At 41.6% G+C, this 17,766-nt stretch overlaps 1 protein-coding gene and 1 pseudogene across 4 annotated transcripts in view; both read left to right on the top strand.

Annotated features, from left to right (window-relative positions):
* Nucleotides 1–17,766, top strand: part of LOC140595960 (uncharacterized) — a 182,201-nt gene that overhangs the window by 10,491 nt on the left and 153,944 nt on the right. The gene's annotated exons all lie outside the window — the stretch shown is intronic.
* LOC112907456 (DNA (cytosine-5)-methyltransferase 3A pseudogene) lies at nucleotides 5,809–7,888 on the top strand (annotated as a pseudogene).

Here is a 17,766-nt window from a genome sequence, read left to right as displayed (position 1 = left end):
GAATTTAGCTTGAGTATTGAATGGTCACAACAAAAATTAGAAGGAATATATTTTCTGAGATTAAGGATGGCAGCAGTTCGTAGCCACATTAATTTAAAATAATTACCTTTCCACACCAATCTTAAGATAATTTGTTCCAACTCTCTGAAGAAAGTCCATGGTATTTTGATAGGGATTGCATTAAATGTGTAAATTGCCCTGGGTAGCATTGACATTTTCACTATATTAATTCTTCCAATCCATGACCATGGAGTATTTTTCCATCTCTTTATGTCTTCCTCAATTTCTTTCAGAAGTGTTACGTAGTTTTTAGGTTGGTTAGTTTATTCCTAGGTATCGTAGGCTTTTGGGTGCAATTGTAAATGGGACTGACTCCTTAATTTCTCTTTCTTCAGTCTCATTGTTAGTGTATAGAAGTGCCACTGACTTCTGGGCATTGATTTTGTATCCTGCCACACTGCCGAATTGCTGTATGAGTTCTAGCAATCTTGGGGTGGAGTCTTTTGGGTTTTCTATGTACAGTATCATGTCATCAGTGAAGAGGGAGAGTTTGACTTCTTTTTTTTTTTTTATTTTATTTTATTTTATTTTTTTATTTTATTTTATTTTTTTAAATTAATTTTTATTGGTGTTCAATTTACCAACATACAGAAAAACACCCAGTGCTCATCCCGTCAAGTGTCCGCCTCAGTGCCCGTCACCCATTCCCCTCCAACACCCGCCCTCCTCCCCTTCCACCACCCCTAGTTCGTTTCCCAGAGTTAGGAGTCTTTATGTTCTGTCTCCCTTCCTGATATTTCCCAACATTTCTTTTCCCTTCCTTTATATTCCCTTTCACTATTATTTATATTCCCCAAATGAATGAGAACATACACTGTTTGTCCTTCTCCGATTGACTTACTTCACTCAGCATAATACAGTTCAACGCTGAAGCAAATGGTGGGTATTTGTCGTTTCTAATTGCTGAGTAATATTCCATTGTATACATAAACCACATCTTCTTTATCCATTAATCTTTCGATGGACACCGAGGCTCCTTCCACAGTTTGGCTATTGTGGCCATTGCTGCTAGAAACATCGGGGTGCAGGTGTCCCGACGTTTCATTGCATCTGAATCTTTGGGGTAAATCCCCAACAGTGCAATTGCTGGGTCGTAGGGCAGGTCTATTTTTAGAGAGTTTGACTTCTTTGCCAATGTGAATGCCTTTTATTTCTTTTTGTTGTCTTATTGCTGAGGCTAGGACTTCTAGTACTGTGTTGAATAGCAGTGGTGAGAGTGGACATCCCTGTCTTGTTCTTGATTTAGGGGAAAGGCTCACAGTGTTTCCCCATTGAGGATGATATTTGCTGTGGGTTTTCATAGGTGGCTTTTAAGATGCTGAAGAATGTTCCCTCTATCCCTACACCCTGAAGAGTTTTGATCAGGAATGGATGCTGTATTTTGTCAAATGCTTTCTCTGCATCTATTGAGAGGATCATGTGGTTGTTGTTTTTTTCTCTTGCTGATATGATGAATCACATTGATTGCTTTAAGAGTGTTGACGCAGCCTTGCATCCCGCGGATAAATCCCACTTGGTCATGGTGAAGCATCTTCTTAATGTATTGTTGGATCCTAGTGGCTAATACCTTGTTGAGAGTTTTTGCATCCGTGATCGTCAGGGATATTGGTCTATAATTCTCCTTTTTGGTGGGGTCTTTGTGTGGTTTTGGAATTAAGGTGATGCTGGCCTCATAGAATGAGTTTGGAAGTACTCCATCTCCTTCTGTCTTTCCGAATATCTTTAGTAGAATATGTATGGTTTCTTCTTTATTTTTTTTAAAGATTTATTTATTTATGATAGACATATATAGACAGAGGCAGAGACACAGAAGGAGGGAGAAGCAGGCTCCATGCAGGAGCCTGACGTGGGACTCGATCTCAGGTCTCCAGGATCAGGCCGTAGGCTGCAGGTGGTGCTAAACCACTGTGCCACCAGGGCTTCCCTGGTTTCTTCTTTAAACGTTTGATAGACTTCTCCTGGTAAGCCATCTGGCCCTGGACTTTTGTGTCTTGGGAGGTTTTTGATGACTGCTTCAATTTACTCCCAGGCTATTGGCCTGTTCAGGAAACAACAAATGCTGGAGAGGATGTGGAGAAAGGGGAACCCTCTTGCACTGTTGGTGGGAATGTCAATTGGTGCAGCCACTCTGGAAAACTGTGTGGAGGTTCCTCAAAGAATTAAAAATAGATCTGCCCTACATACGACCCAGCAATTACACTGCTGGGGATTTACCCCAAAGATACAGATGCAATGAAATGCCGGGACACCTGCATCCGGGTGTTTCTAGCAGCAATGTCCACAATAGCCAAACTGTGGAAGAAGCCTTTGTGTCCATCAAAAGATGAATGGATAAAGAAAATGTGATCTATGTATACAGTGGAATATTACTCAGCCATTAGAAACGACAAGTACCCACCATTTGCTTCCATGTGGATGGAACTGGAGGGTATTATGCTGAGTTAAATAAGTCAGTCGGAGAAGGACAAACATTATATGGTCTCATTCATTTGGGGAATATAAAATATAGTGAAACTGAATAAAGGGAAAGGAAAAAAAACAAGTGGGAAATATCAGAAAGGGAGACAGACCATGAGAGACTCCTAACTCCGGGAAACGAAGAAGCGGGGGTGGAAAGGGAGGTGGGTGGGCGGTGGAGGTGACTGGGTGATGGGCACTGAGGGGGGCACCTGATAGGATGAGCATTGGGTGTTATGCTATTTGGTGGCAAATTGAACTCCAGTAAAAAAATAATAAAAATAAATAAATAAATAAATAAATAAATAAATAAATAAATAATATTACCTTTGACAAGGTCAACTGAAATTTGAAGAAGTTGCTTTTTTTTTTTTTTTCCCCACAACGCCATTGAAATGGTATTTTGTGTATAAATACATGGAAGTTCAAAACGAAGAAAAAGAGTTTCTGGAGCTGGTTCTTGGTAAAGCATCATGCCATGGAAATGGTCAGCCACCAGAAATGAGATCTTGCCACACAGCAATGCTGGGAGTGATCAGAAATCTTAAAATAGTAAAATGAGATTAAGAAGCTTAGTTTTGCTTCTGGAAATATGAATTGCATTTTTTTTTTTCATTTAACTCAAGCTGAATAAAAAATGTGAGTCTTACTTGAGTCTGTAGGAAATTGATACCTGTGGTGCCTTAGCTCTATCTGCGCCAAAACCAAACTCAGGTGAATTTGTTATGGTTGTCTGTCATGAGAGAAGGATGTTACTGATGTATAGTATTTGAAAATCAGCCACTTCCAATGTGCTTTTGCTTCACAGGATAGAAGAAATCTTAGTCCATTTTTTTCCCATCAAATTTGCTGAACTTTGCCTGCCTCAAGCAGTAGCAACTCTCAAGAAATGAAAAAGTTGAGATGTGGCATTTTCCTAACAATACATGTAAAGACTAGAGTGCTTGATTTAGTTTTTATGGAATTGCCACGGTACCTTTGTGTATCGTTGTGTTCATCAGCACATTAAACAGACATGCCCAAAACAATGCATGCACGTGTGTCTCTATTTAGTTGTAATATGGCCACTGTCTGTTTCCTTCCTATAAAATGGAAATTATAGGGATCCCTGGGTGGCGCAGCGGTTTGGCGCCTGCCTTTGGCCCGGGGCGCGATCCTGGAGACCCGGGATCGAATCCCACGTCGGGCTCCCGGTGCATGGAGCCTGCTTCTCCCTCTGCCTGTGTCTCTGCTTCTCTCTCTCTCACTGTGTGCCTATCATAAATAAATAAAATTAAAAAAAAATTAAAAAAAAATGGAAATTATAATGTTAACAAGGTGGTTTGTGAGTTTCAAATACAATAGTGAAGATCTCCTTTCTTTGATAGTTACATCGGTTAGGCAAATACAAGCAGGCATTTAGTATTAAATTATAGCACATGAAAGACCAAAAAATAGTGACAGGTGGTTGTTATTTCTACTTAGAAAAGAACACTAATTTTTTTTCAAAGTCTTAGTTACACTAGCTCTTGAGTTTTAAGCTTGGTGGTTTTTCAAAGTAAATGTGACTGGTAAGTGGTGAGGAAGCATAGTTACTGATATCCTGGTTTTAGAAAAACAATGAATAAACAAATTGATGTTGCTAGCATTTAAGTGGCACAGTAGCATGTGTACTATTACAAGGATCTTTCTGTGATTGCTGTAAAATGTGCTTTTAATGTTTACTGTGCCCCTCTAGTCCATTCTCTGTTTCCTACTAGCTGTCCCCACTCGCAGCCTCTATCACACGCAAACTTCAAGTGTGTCTTTTGACCCATTCTGTTCACTTGCAAGTATGTCAACAAGCAAGAGAGAGAAGGCGAGCCACATGTGCGCGTATGCGAGAATGTGCACAAGTGCTAGAATGCGCAGAGGGAGACAGAGAAAGTTTAGCAGACTCCCCACAGAGTGTGGAGCCCTGTGAAGGATCCGGGGTCCCGACCCTGAGACCAGGACCTGAGCCCAAACCAGGAGTTGAGGCGTAACCAACTGAGCCACCCAGGGGGCCAGGCAGAGACCTCTTCTTGATTGACTTCGACTTTATTTGACCATGGTAGGAGCCACTATATTGAAAGGGTTAAAGCAGCAGAATGACGATATCAGACTGTTTTTTTTTTTTTTTTAGAAGTAAAATTTAGTTGCTACGGAGATGGGATGGGCCTGGAGATTTCCAGGTCAAGACGATGGCAGTGAAGCCATGGGTGAGGGAAGGAAGGTGATTTTTGTTTTGAGAAAGGGAGTTGGATGCTCAGCCTGCCCTCACCATCAGGGTGATGTTTCTCAACGTATTGAAACTCCTCCCCAGTGTTGGTTAAACCTCAGCTCCTAGACACCACACGCACTAATCCAACCACCAGATTGTTGATGCTAGGCCATCGGGGGTTGAGAGAGGGCTCCAGAGACCTGCACAAGTCCTGACCTACCACTTCTGACATAAATGAATATCTCCTCATAAGAAAGGCAATTTTAGTTTTATGTTCATTTGCTATTTGGCAGTTAACCAAGTAAAACTTCTACTGTGTAGTTGGATACCTGGATTTTGAATTGAGGATAATTAGTAAGTTCTAGGTTGTAGGTAATAGACTTGGGAGTCAGGTTGCCAGATAAAATACAAGGCATCCAGTTTAATTTGAACTTAAGAGAAACAGTAATTTATTTATTTATTTTTTAGTGGACTTATGAACTGTGCAGTTTTTTTTTATATTTCCTTTTGTGAAATCTCGCAACTCTGATTGGGGTGTCATCAACATTTAGATAGTAACACTCTTTGTAACCACTTTATTGAGACACATATCAGACAGTTTACCCATTTCAAGTATACGTGCAAGGATGTGAAGTGTACGCACAAAGTGATGCAGCCACCTCCACGATACTAGAATAATTTCATCTCCTCCCAACAAACCCCTGTCACATGTAGCTGTCTACCACTAATCCTTCATCCTCTGACCCTTCTTCACTCCAGCCCTATGCAACCACTAATCTACTTTCTGTTTCTATTTACCTGTTTTGGACAATTCATGTAAATGGAATCATATGGTGGGTAGATTTGTTTGCCATCGGCTCCTGTCACTTAGCTTAATCCACATGATAACACGTAGCAATACTTCATACCTTTCTATGGCCCAGTAGTATTTATGGATATACCAGCTTTGTTAACCTCGTTATCCAGGTTTGGACATTTGGGTCATTTCTACCTATTGCCTACGATGAATAATGCTGCTAAGAATCTTCACATAGAGGGGATGCAAGTGGCCTTATGGGCTGAGAAGAAAAGCCAAGGTGATCGCAGTAATGAATGCTGTGGAAGAAAACCAGGGGTCTGGCGAGTCTCAGAAGGTGGAGGAGGCCAGCCCTCCTGCAGTGCAGCAGCCCACCAACCCTGCATCCCCCACTGTGGCCACCACACCTGAGCCCGTGGGGGCAGATGTTGGGGACAAGAACACCACCAAAGCAGCCGATGATGAGCTGGTGTACGAGGACGGCCAGGGCTTTGGCACTGGGGAGCTGGTGTGGGGGAAACTTCGGGGCTTCTCCTGGTGGCCAGGCCGCATTGTGTCTTGGTGGATGATGGGCCGGAGCTGAGGAGCTGAAGGCACCCGCTGGGTCATGTGGTTTGGAGATGGCAAGTTCTTGATGGTGTGTGTTGAGAAGTTGATGCCACTGAGCTCCTTCTGCAGTGCTTTCCATCAGGCCACCTATAACAAGCAGCCCATGTACCGCAAAGCCATCTATGAAGTCCTGCAGGTGGCCGGTAGCCACGGGGGGGAGTTGTTCCCGGCATGCCACGAAAGCGATGAGAGCGACACTGCCAAGGCCGTGGAAGTGCAGAACAAACAGATGATCGAGTGGGCTCTTGGAGGGTTCCAGCCTTCTGGCCCCAAGGGCCTGGAGCCACCCGAAGAAGAGAAGAACCCCTACAAAGAAGTTTACACAGACATGTGGGTCAAACCTGAGGCAGCTGCCTATGCACCACCCCCACCAGCCAAAAAGCCCCGAAAGAGCACGCCTGAGAAGCCTAAGGTCAAGGAGATCATTGATGAACGCACAACAGAGAGCTGGTGTACGAAGTGCGGCAGAAGTGCCAGAACGAGGACATTTGCATCTCTTGTGGGAGCCTCAACGTTACTCTGGAACACCCTCTCTTTGTTGGAGAAATGTGCCAAAACTGTAAGAACTGCTTCCTGGAGTCTGCATACCACCACGATGATGACAGCTACCAGTCCTACCACACCATTTGTTGTGTGTGGGGGGGTAGGGGACACGCGAGGTGCTCTTGTGTGGGAACAACAACTGCTGCAGGTGTTTTTGTGTGGAGGGTGTGGATCTCTTATTGGGGTGGGGGCCACCCGGCAGCCATCAAGGAGGACCCCTGGAACTGCTACATGTGTGGGCACGAGGGCACTTACAGGCTACTGCGGCGGCGGGACGACTGGCCCTCACGGCTCTAGATGTTCTTCGCCAACAACCACGACCAGGAATTTGACCCTCTGAAGGCTTACCTGCCTGTCCCAGCTGAGAAGAGGAAGCCCATCCGGGTGCTGTCTCTATTTGATGGAATTGCTACAGGGCTTCTGGTGCTGAAGGATTTGGGGATTCAGGTGGACTGCTACATCGCCTATGAGGTGTGCAAGGACTCCATCACGATGGGGAAGATCATGTATGTCGGGGACGTCCACAGCGTCACGCAGAAGCATATCCAGGAGTGGGGCCCGTTGGATCTGGTGATTGGGGGCAGTCCTTGCAATGATCTCTCCATCATCAATCCTGCCCGTAAAGGACTCTACGAGGCCACTGGCTGGCTCTTCTTTGAGTTCTACCGCCTGCTGCATGATGCGCGGCCCAAGGAGGGAGATGACCGCCCCTTCCTCCGCTCTTTGAGAATGTGATGGCCGTGGGCATTAGTGACAAGAGGGACATCTCGCGAATTCTCGAGTCCAACCCTATGATGATTAATGCCAAAGAAGTGTCAGCTGCACACAGGGCCCACTACTTCTGGGGGAACCTTCCTGGTATGAACAGGAGGCCATTGGCATCCACTGTGAATGATAAGCTGGAGCTGCAGGAGTGTCTGGAGCACGGCAGGATAGCCAAGTTCAGCAAAGTGAGGACCATTACTACTAGGTCGAACTCCATAAAGCAGGGCAAAGACCAGCATGTCCCCGTCTTCATGAATGAGAAAGAGGACATCTTATGGTGCACTGAAATGGAAAGGGTGTTTGGCTTCCCTGTCCACTATACTGATGTCTCCAACATGGGCCACTTGGCGACGCAGAGACTGCTGGGCCAGTCATGGAGCGTGCCGGTCATCCGCCACCTCTTCGCTCCGCTGAAGGAATATTTTGTTTGTGTGTAAGGGACATGAGGGCAGACTGAGGTAATGACACAAAGTTAAACAAAACAACAACAAAACACAAAACACAACAAAACACCAACAACATGAGGATGGAGAGAAGTATCCGCACCCAGAAGAGAAAAAGGAAATTTAAAACAAAACCAGAGGCAGAAGTACCAGAGGGCTTTGCCTTGCACAGAGGGTTGCACATCATCTGATTTTTCAATGTTAGTCTTCAGTCCTATTTATTTTTTTTCCTTCAGTCCTATTTAAAAACAAAACCAAGCTCCCTCCCGTCTCCCCCTCCCCTTTTTGTAGGTCAAACCTTTTGTTTTCTACTCTTTTCAGAGGGGTTTTCTGTTTGGATTTTTTGTTTCTTGCTGTGATTGAAACAAAGAGGGTTTGTTGCAGCAAAAACCAGTAACAGGACATAGCAACAATACCTTGCAGAGGAATGACAGGTGGGAGAAGAGGAAATTCTACAGAAATCTATATATTGGAGTTTTTTTTCTATGTATCTTTTGTTGTTGTTTCTAGCCTGATCAGATAGGAGCACAAGCAGTGGGCGGAAAATAGTGACGCTCAGCGGCAGAATTTCCTTCCAGTCGCTGAGCTCTCCTGCCAGCACCATTCCTGGTCATGCAGAACAGAGCCCAATGAGCAGCAGGGAGACAGATCACACAAGACCCTTGTATGCAGTATTTCAGGTGCCTACCACACAGGAAACCTTGAAGAAGATCCATTGTTACCTCTACCAGTTTGTATGTATGTGTGTGTGTGTATATATATATATACATATATATATATACACACATAGGTATGTGTATACATATATACATATGTATAGGTATGTGTATACATATATACACATATATATGACAGATATGAGATATATAAATATAAAAGGTACTGTTAACTACTGTACAACCTGACTTCATAATGGTGCTTTAAAACAGTGAGATGAGTAAAAACATCAGCTTCCACATTGCCTTATGTGCAAAGGGTTTTAACATTGGATGAAGGGAGGCAGCTTGAAGGTGAATCGTTGCCATTCATGGAGGGCTTTCCCTCTAGTGTTTAACAAGGTGAAGGAGGAGAATTCGGGACCACGTACTCCCGCTTCTCCCTGCCAAAAACGGGTGAGAGGTGAGATGGGGTGGTTTGGACCGTGGAGGGCTGACAGTGGGATTCATCCAGGCTCACACAAGAACCTTTCGATTAAAAAAAAAAAAAAAAAAAGAACCTTTCGATTTTTTTTTTTTTCCAAAAAAAGGAGACTCCCTCGGCAAGATGGCAGTTTAAAGGGGTCTTCATTCCCAATTTCTCACGTTAGCTGATTCGAGGGTTCCTGGAATGGTGGGATCAGAAATTATCCAGAGTGTGGGAAAGTGACTGTTAAAAACCCCACCTGGAGGAAAAAAAAAATACAAAATGTAAAAAAAAAAAAAAAGAAGAAGAAGAATCTTCACATACAGGTATTTATGTGGACATATTTTCATTTCTGGGGGCTACGTATGTAGGAGTGGAATTGCTGGGTTAAATGCTAAGTCTAAGTCTGTATTTAACACTTAGAAGAACCAGCAGTTTCCCAAGGTGACTCCACTATTTTGTATTCTCACCAGCAGTGTGTGAGGCTTCTGATTTCTGTATGCTTGGCAACCCTATTTTTTAAAAAAAAGTTTTTATTTATTTGAGAGAGAAAGCAAGGGAGCGAGCAGGGAGGTGGGCAGTGGTGAGGGAGAGGGGCAGAGATGAAATCTCAAGCCGACTCCTTGTGAACACAGACCCTGATTTGGGGCTCAATCTCACACGACCCTGGTATCATGACTTGAGTCAAAATCAAGAGTCGGCTGTTTAACCAACTGAGCCACTGAAGTGCCCCACCAACACTTGTTTTAGCTAACACTTGCTTTTATTTGACTTGTTTGTTCTCACCTTTCTAGAAGAAGGTGGGACATGATACCTCCTTGTTGCTGTGGTTTAGGTTGCCTTGATGACTGAAGTTCAATATCTTTTTGTGTGTTTATTGGCTATTTTTGTATCATCTTCGCAGAAATGTCTTTTTGGATTCTTTGGACAGTTTCCTTTTCTCATTAGATACCTTTGAAATAGTAGACTTCTTTTTAGAACAGTCTTAGATTTACAGAAGTGTCTTTTCCATTTTTTGCCTATTTTTAAGGGAGTTGTGTTTTTCCCTTATCATTGAGTTTTAACAGTTGTCTTTTGTGGATACGCATTGTTTATTAGATACGTGTTCTGAAAATATTTTTTTCCAGTCTGTGGCTTGTTTCTTCATTCTCTGAACGATTTCTTTCACAGAACAGAAGTTTTTAATTTTAATAATGTTCAACCTTGCAATTTCTCTTTCATACATTGGGCTTTTGGAGTTGCATGGAAAAACTCCTTGCCATGCTCAAAGTCACCCAGATTTTCTTCTCCTGTCTTCTAGGAATTGTGCAGATTTGTCTTTATATTTAGTTCTGTGATCTAATTTGAGTTCATTTTTGTAAAAAGGGATAAGTTCTATGCCTAGATTCAAAGATTTTCTGCATGTGAATATCCAGTTGTCTAGCATCAGTATTTGAAAAGACTGGCCTTTCTTCACTGAATCGTCTTTGCTCCTCTGACAAAGACCAGTTGATTGTATTTGTGTGGGTTTTATTCTGGGCTCTGTTACATTCTAGAGATCTGTTTTTCTGTTCTTTGACCAATACTGCTGTGTCTTTATTACTGAAGCTTTATAGGAAATCTTGAAATTGGTTGGTGTCAGTCCTTTGACTTTGTTTTTCTCAATATTGTGTCAGCTGTTCTGGGTTTTTTTGCCTATTCTTGTAAAATTGAGAATGAGTTTGTCATATATATGTGATAACTTGCTAGGATTTGGGTTGGGGTTGTGTTGTATATAGAAATCAAGTTGGGAAGAACTGACATCTTGATCATATTATGTATTCTTGTCTGTAAACATGGAATTTATTTATGGAGATCATCTTTGATTTCTTTCAACTGAGTTTTAAAAAATATTTATTTATTCATGAGAGACACAGAGAGCACAGAGAGAGAGAGAGAGGCAGAGACACAGGCAGAGAGAGAAGCAGGGAGCCCGACATGGGACTTGATCCGGGGTCTCAAGGATCAGATCCTGGGCTGAAGGCGGCGCTAAACCGCTGAGCCACCCGGGCTCCTCATCAGCTGAGTTTTATATGAATTGAGATTCTGTACACTTTTTGTTAAGATTTATACCTGGGTTTTGTTTTGGGCACCAATGTAAATGGTATTTTGTTTTGAATTTCAAATTCCCAATGTTCATTGGCCGTGTGAACAATGCTATCTTGGGCAGATGATGGCTCTCTGTGGCCTGAAGCCTTCTGGAGCACAGGTCCCTCTCATATTCTTTCTTTTTTGCCTGGTCACACCCTTAAGTACACCCATGAATGTCCCTCATCTGCTCTAGAGATAGGATTATGATTTTCAAGCATTTCCTCCTGGGTGGGCTTCCAGCAGTTACCCGCCAGCTTCTTGGGCCCCAAAACAGGTCTTACTGGAGGTGGTGTTGTGGAGATCTACTAATCTTTCAGCCTCTCAAGACACACTTCTGTCCCTAAGTCCCCTTAAGAAGCCACTTCTCATCAAGCTGGACTTGTCAGCCTTTTTCTCCTCTCTTTCATAGAACACAGGTATATAGGAAAGTAATTGATATTTGTACATGAAGTTTGCATCCTGAATCATTGCTATAATCACTTACTAGTTCCCAGAGTTTTTTTCGTTGTTTCTTTAGGATTTTCTACATACATAGTCATGTTGTCTCTGAACAAAGGCAGTTTTACCTTTTCCTTCCCCATATGTAAAACTTTTCTTTTCTTTTCCTGTCTTAAAGGATTAGCTAGGACTTCTTCTTAAGTACTGAATCTTTACTAGTGGTAAGAGGGGAACATCCTTGCCTTGTTACTGATCTTAGAGGGAAAGAATCTAGTTTTTCACCATTAAGTAGGTTTGCTCTAGGTATTTTATACATGTTGTTTATCAAGTTGAGGAAGTCCCCTCTATTCCCAGTTTGGTGGTAACTTTTATCATGAATACGTGTTGGATTTTTCTTAATAATTGTTTTGCATCTGTTGATATGATCAAATAGATATTTTTTTATCTTGTTGGAGTGATGGTTTACACTAATACTTCTGCATATTATATAGCCTGTGCATTCCTGGAAAAAAAAAAAAAACATTGGTTTTGGTATAGCATCCATATTATATGTTGTTGAATTTGATTTGCTAATATTTTGTTGAAGAGTTTTTCATCTCTGTTCATAAGAGATATAGTAGTCTATAGTTTTCCTTTCTTCTGCTGTCTTTATCTGGTTTTGATAGTAGGATAAGGCTGGCCTTATAGAATGAGTTAGGAAGTACAGCCTCTGTTTCATTTTCTCTGAAAGAGTTTGAGAATTGGTATAATTTCTTCTTCTTATTTTTGCCAGTGAAGCCGTCAGGGCTCAGTGCTTGCTGTTTAGGAAGGTTACTAATTATTAATTTCTCTTTTAGGTATAGGCCTATTTAGATCACCTATTTCTCTTTGTGTAGGAGTTTTTGTTACTTGTGTCTTTTACGGAATTGGTGCATGTCATGTAAATCCTCAAATTTGAGGGCATAGAATTATTGTTACCTTTAATTTTTAATCTCCATGGGATCCATAGCGATGACTCTTCTTTCATTTCTGATATTAGTAATTTGTCTCTTTTCTCATTTTTTCTTGGCTAGCCTGGCTGTAGGTTTACCAATTTTATGAATCATTTTAAAGAACCAGCTTTTGATTTTGTTGTTTTTTTCCCAGTTGTTTTCCTCTCTTTCTCCCCTCCCTCCCTCCCTTCCCTTTCCTTCCTTTCCTTCCTTCCCTCTTGATTTTATGTATTCATGAGAGACACAGAGAGAGTGAGAGGCAGAGACATAGGCAGAGAGAGAAGCAGGCTCCATGCAGGGAGCTGGATGTGGGACTGGATCCCAGGATCCAGGATCATGCACCCAACTGCTGAGCCATCTGGGCGTCTTCCTTCCTTTCCATTCCTTTCCTTTTTCCTTTTTCCTTTTTCCTTTCCTCTCAGAAAGAGAGAGAGAATGAGCAGAGGAGAAGGAGAGGAAGAGAGAGAGAGAGAATCTCAAGCAGACTCACCTGCTGAGTGTAGAGCCTGACTCAGGGCTCAATCTTATGACCCTGAGATTATGACCTGAGCCAAATCCAAGATTCAGATGCTTATCAGATTGAGCCACCTAGTTGCCATGTTTGCCTGTTTCAATTCCACAGATTTCTATTTTATTCTTCCTTTTCTTCTCCTGGCTCTTCTTGCTCTTGTTTCCTAAGGTAGAAGCTTAAGTTATTGATTTTAGTGTTTCTCTCTCTCTTTAACATATGCCTTCAATGCTGAAATCTTCCTCTAACCACTCCTTTGCAGCATTCCACAAATTTGGATAAGTTGTATTTTCATTTAGTTCAGAATAGTTAAAAATTTCTCTCAATGCTTCAACTTTAACTCATTTATTTAATTTCCAAATGTATGGAGATTCTCCTGCTGTATTTCTCTTACTTAACTCCATGTGGTCTAAGCTAATAGTGTGTGATTTCCATTCTTTTAGATAGTTACAGTGTGTTTTATGGCCAGGATGTGGTCTGTCTGGTTCTGTGTGAGTTTGCGAAGACTGTGTACTGCTGTGTTAGATGAAGTGTTAGACTAGTTGGTGCTGTTGTGTTCAACTGTATCCGCACTGATGTTCTGCCTAGTGGGTCTGTCAATTATTGTGTAGAAGGCTATAGAAGTTTCTAAGGGTGCTAGTGTGTTTATCCATGACTCCTTGGATGTTATCAGTTCTGCCTCATGTATTTTGACCCTCTCTTGTTAGGCACATACATACACAGTAAGGAGTGTTCTGTGTTCTCAGAGAATTGATCCCTTTTTCACTGTGTAATACCTTCTTTTATCCCTGAGAATTTTCCTCATTCTGCCATCTGCCTTGTCTGAAATTGATATGGGTTCTTCAGTTTTCTTTTGGGTGGTGTAGGCCTGGTTCCTTTCTCCCTCCCTTTACTTCTCTTCTACCTGTGTACTTCTATTTAAAGTAGGTATCTTGTAGACGGCATATAGTTGGATCTTCTTTTTATGTGCTCTCGCAGTCTCTGGTTTGATTGCTTGCTTGATTTTATTTATTTAGTCACCAAAGACACAGAAGGAGAGGCAGAGACCTAGGCAGAGGGTACCCAGGCTCCCCACTGAGCAGGGGGCCTGATGCTGGACTGGATCCCCGGACCCCAGGATTATGACCTGAGCAGAAGGCAGATGTTCAACCACTGAGCCATCCAGGCACCTCCAGTCTCTTGTTTTAATTGGCATATTTAGACCATCCACATTTTAGGTAATTGTTGCTGTAGTTGAGTTAATGTTCACCATATTTGCAACTGATTTCCACTCATTACAGTTCTTTTTTTTTTTTCTCAGTTCTTTTTTATATTTTTATCACCCTCTCTTTCTCTTCCGTCTCTGCTTTTAGTTTAACATTTTATGGGATTCCATTCTTTCTTAGCATATTCATATACTTTTTTCTTTTTAAAGATTTTAGTTTTGAGAGAGAGAGAGAGAGGAGCAGGGGGAGGAGCAGGAGAGAAGGATAATCAGACTCCCCACTGAGCCCAATGCAGGGCTCTATTGCAGGACTTTGGGATCATGACGTGAGCTGAAGGTAGACGCTTGAACCAACCGAGCCCCCAGACAACCCTGTCCATATACTTTTTTTTTTTTCATATACTTCTTTAAAAGAATTTTTGTGCTTGCCCTATAGTTTGTTATATTCATTTATAATTAATCCAGGTCCACTCTGAAATAACATTACATCTTTTCACAGGTAGTGCAGTTGCCTTATAGGAGAATATATTCAATTCCTTTTTTCCTCATCCTTTATAACATTGCTTTAATTGATTTCACTTCCTCATATTCCTTAAGAACTCAGCACGCTTATTTTAATACTTTTTGCAAGACAAGTCTGCTGAGCAGTAAATTCCTTGGGTTTATTTGAGTGTTTTGTTTTTATTTCTTTTCACTTTTGAAGTACAATTTCACCAGCTACAGAATTCTTAGGTGGTGGGTTTTTCTTTTTAACCTTTTTTACCCGCACCCTCCCTGTTCTTGCTTGCATGATCTCTGATGAGGTGTCTGATGTATTTCTTATCCTCGTCCTCTGTAGATAAGGTGCTTTTTTCTCCCCTCTGGCTCTTTTCAGTATCTTTATCTTTGGTTTTTGCTGTTTGAGTATTATTGCAAGATGTAGATCTTTTTGGCATTTATTCTGTTTGGTGCTCTCTGAGCTTCCTGGGTATGTGGTCTGGTGTTTTATTTTTATTTTTATTTTTTTCTTTAATTTTACTTTTTTTTTTTTTTTTTTTTTTTTTATGATAGTCACACACAGAGAGAGAGAGAGAGGCAGAGACACAGGCAGAGGAAGAAGCAGGCTCCATGCACCAGGAGCCCGACGTGGGATTCGATCCCGGGTCTCCAGGATCGCGCCCTGGGCCAAAGGCAGGCGCCAAACTGCTGCGCCACCCAGGGATCCCTGGTGTTTTAATATTAATATTGGAGAATTAATATTGGAGAATTTTCAGCTATTATTACTTTGAATATTTCTTCTCCTTCCTCTCTTTGTTCTCCTTCTGGTGTTTTCCATCATGTGTCTGCTATACTTTTTGTATTGTTCCACAGTTATTGGATATTTTGTTCCTTTTTGCATTTCACTTTTGGGAATTTCCATGAACATATTTTCGACCTTACTGATTTTTCCCTTGGCCACGTCCAAAGGCAGCCTTCATTTGTTACAGTGTTCTTGGTTTCTCGCATTTCGCTTTAATTCTCTCTGAGTTTCCATCTCTCATTAGCATATTAATCCACTAAGGTATTAGCATATTCATCATACTTATTTTAATCTCCGTATTTCTCCTGCTTCCATAAATCTGTGTCATATCTGAGTCTGATTCTTATGATTGCTTTATCTCTTCAAACTGTGTTTCTCTCTTATCGTGCCTTGTAATTATTTTTGTTGAAAGTTGGACATAGTTATTGGGTAATAGGAACTGATATAATCCAGCTTTTAGTGTGAGCTTTTATGTTAAGCCAGCTAGAGGTTAGGTTGTGTTGAATGTTTGCTATAGCTGTCAGTGTCAGAGACTTCGGAAACCTTCATGTCTCTTCCATTCCCTGCCTCCTTCTCTGGCTCTTTAAGGAACTCTCTTGAGGTCTTTGATGTGCATCTCTCAGCTATGACCACTGTGGTTTCACTGGCACCCCATTGGTGGGGAGTTGTTCTTGTGATCCTGATGGTTAAGTGTCCGTTATTTAGTGGGCCTGAGTCCTGGGCTCTGCTGACTCCTATAAGCATTTCTTAGCCTCCTTTTTTCCTCCTCCTTCCTTAGTTGGGTCAGGAAGGCAAGCAGGGGCTGGAGTTAACCTTACTGCTCTTTCCCCAGGTCCAATAGGGCTCTATTTAAAGCTGCTTGTCTCAGAGAGCAGGCCTTAGTTACGGAGAAAGTTCTTGACTTAACGTATTTCAAAATGATTGTTTCTCTGTTCTCCTATTGCAAACCCAAGGGGATTTTTCTCCAGTCTTCACTATGAGAATTTGGTGCAAGGAACGTGCAGGGGCCTCCTCCCCTAGGACTGGGGCTCAGGAGGTTTTTGACTCTCAGACTTCCACATTCAGTCACCATCAATTCATCAGAGTTACCATTTTTGTTTTCTTACAAGCTTCTGGCTCCACCGGCTTCTGCTTTGCTAAGCTGATCTTGGCCATGAATCTCTGTATTCCTCTTTATTTTCTGATTTCTGAGAGGCAGTTTGCTCTGTGACTTTTCATTCTCCCTAAAGATCTGAGCTGAAACCAAAAGTCTCCCTTTACCTAGTTTTATCATTTGGTTCTTACTTTTATTGCTGATTTGTAAAGAATTCGTTGTGTATTTTGAATACTAACTCCTTGCCAAATTATATTTGTAATTGGAAATATTCAGTTTCTCCTTTGGAAAAGATAGCCTGGAATGTTGTTTTTAATGAAACACACAAAGTTGTGGACAGGGTAGTTGACCAGAGGGAAGAAGATATGATGGATAATTAGTTTATTTTAAATCTCGATATTCATGTGAATTTGTGAAGATTTTCATACTTGTGATTTAGGTAGAATTTTAAAAGTGGAAGTCTTCTTTGCATCTACAAGTAAGTCTTGAACAGATGCTCAGAAGGTAACCTATTAACAAGAATTTATTTATATTTATATTTCCAAGCAGGAAACATTAGAAAATGAAAGACCAATTTGAAGTTTATGTGTGATCTTCATCTTTTAGTAATTCCAATTTTCTTACTAATTAGCAACATGAGTGTTTCTTGGAAAAGAGTTATTTTCAAGATAATTGATACAGCCAAGCTATTAAAGAGAGAGAGAGAGAGAAAGAGAGAGAGATCATGTTTTGAGCAGTGGTTTTATAAACTTATTTTCTGTGCAGGCCTTTGGTTTCCTCTTTTATTTGAATCTAGAAGCAATGAAAAGCAAAGTAGTGGGGGATGGAAGGTGAGATTTACATAGTAGTAAGTGAGATTCAAAAAAATATTTTATAAGATTCTTGGGGGGGGTACAGGGCTTCTTAGAAACAAATTGTCCTGTTCGAGAGGGGAGAGGTGGTGTTAGGTTCAGAGAGTAACCCCGTTGGGGTGGTTATGTTACTTGCCTCTGCAGTCCTATTTGCCTTGGTGGGAGGAAAGGGAAAAGATAGCCAGATGTTGCAAATGATCCATGGCCACCTGGTCTGACAGAGTGCAGACCTGGGCATCAGCAGCTGGTAATGCTCCTTGGCCAATCCAAGGTAATTGTTCAGCCAGCTGTGTTGGA

This window comes from Vulpes vulpes, chromosome 2, assembly GCF_048418805.1.
Source record: "Vulpes vulpes isolate BD-2025 chromosome 2, VulVul3, whole genome shotgun sequence".
NCBI lineage: Eukaryota > Metazoa > Chordata > Mammalia > Carnivora > Canidae > Vulpes > Vulpes vulpes.
Note: the sequence above shows the minus strand (reverse complement) of the source record. Positions and strands in the feature narration are given on the sequence as shown.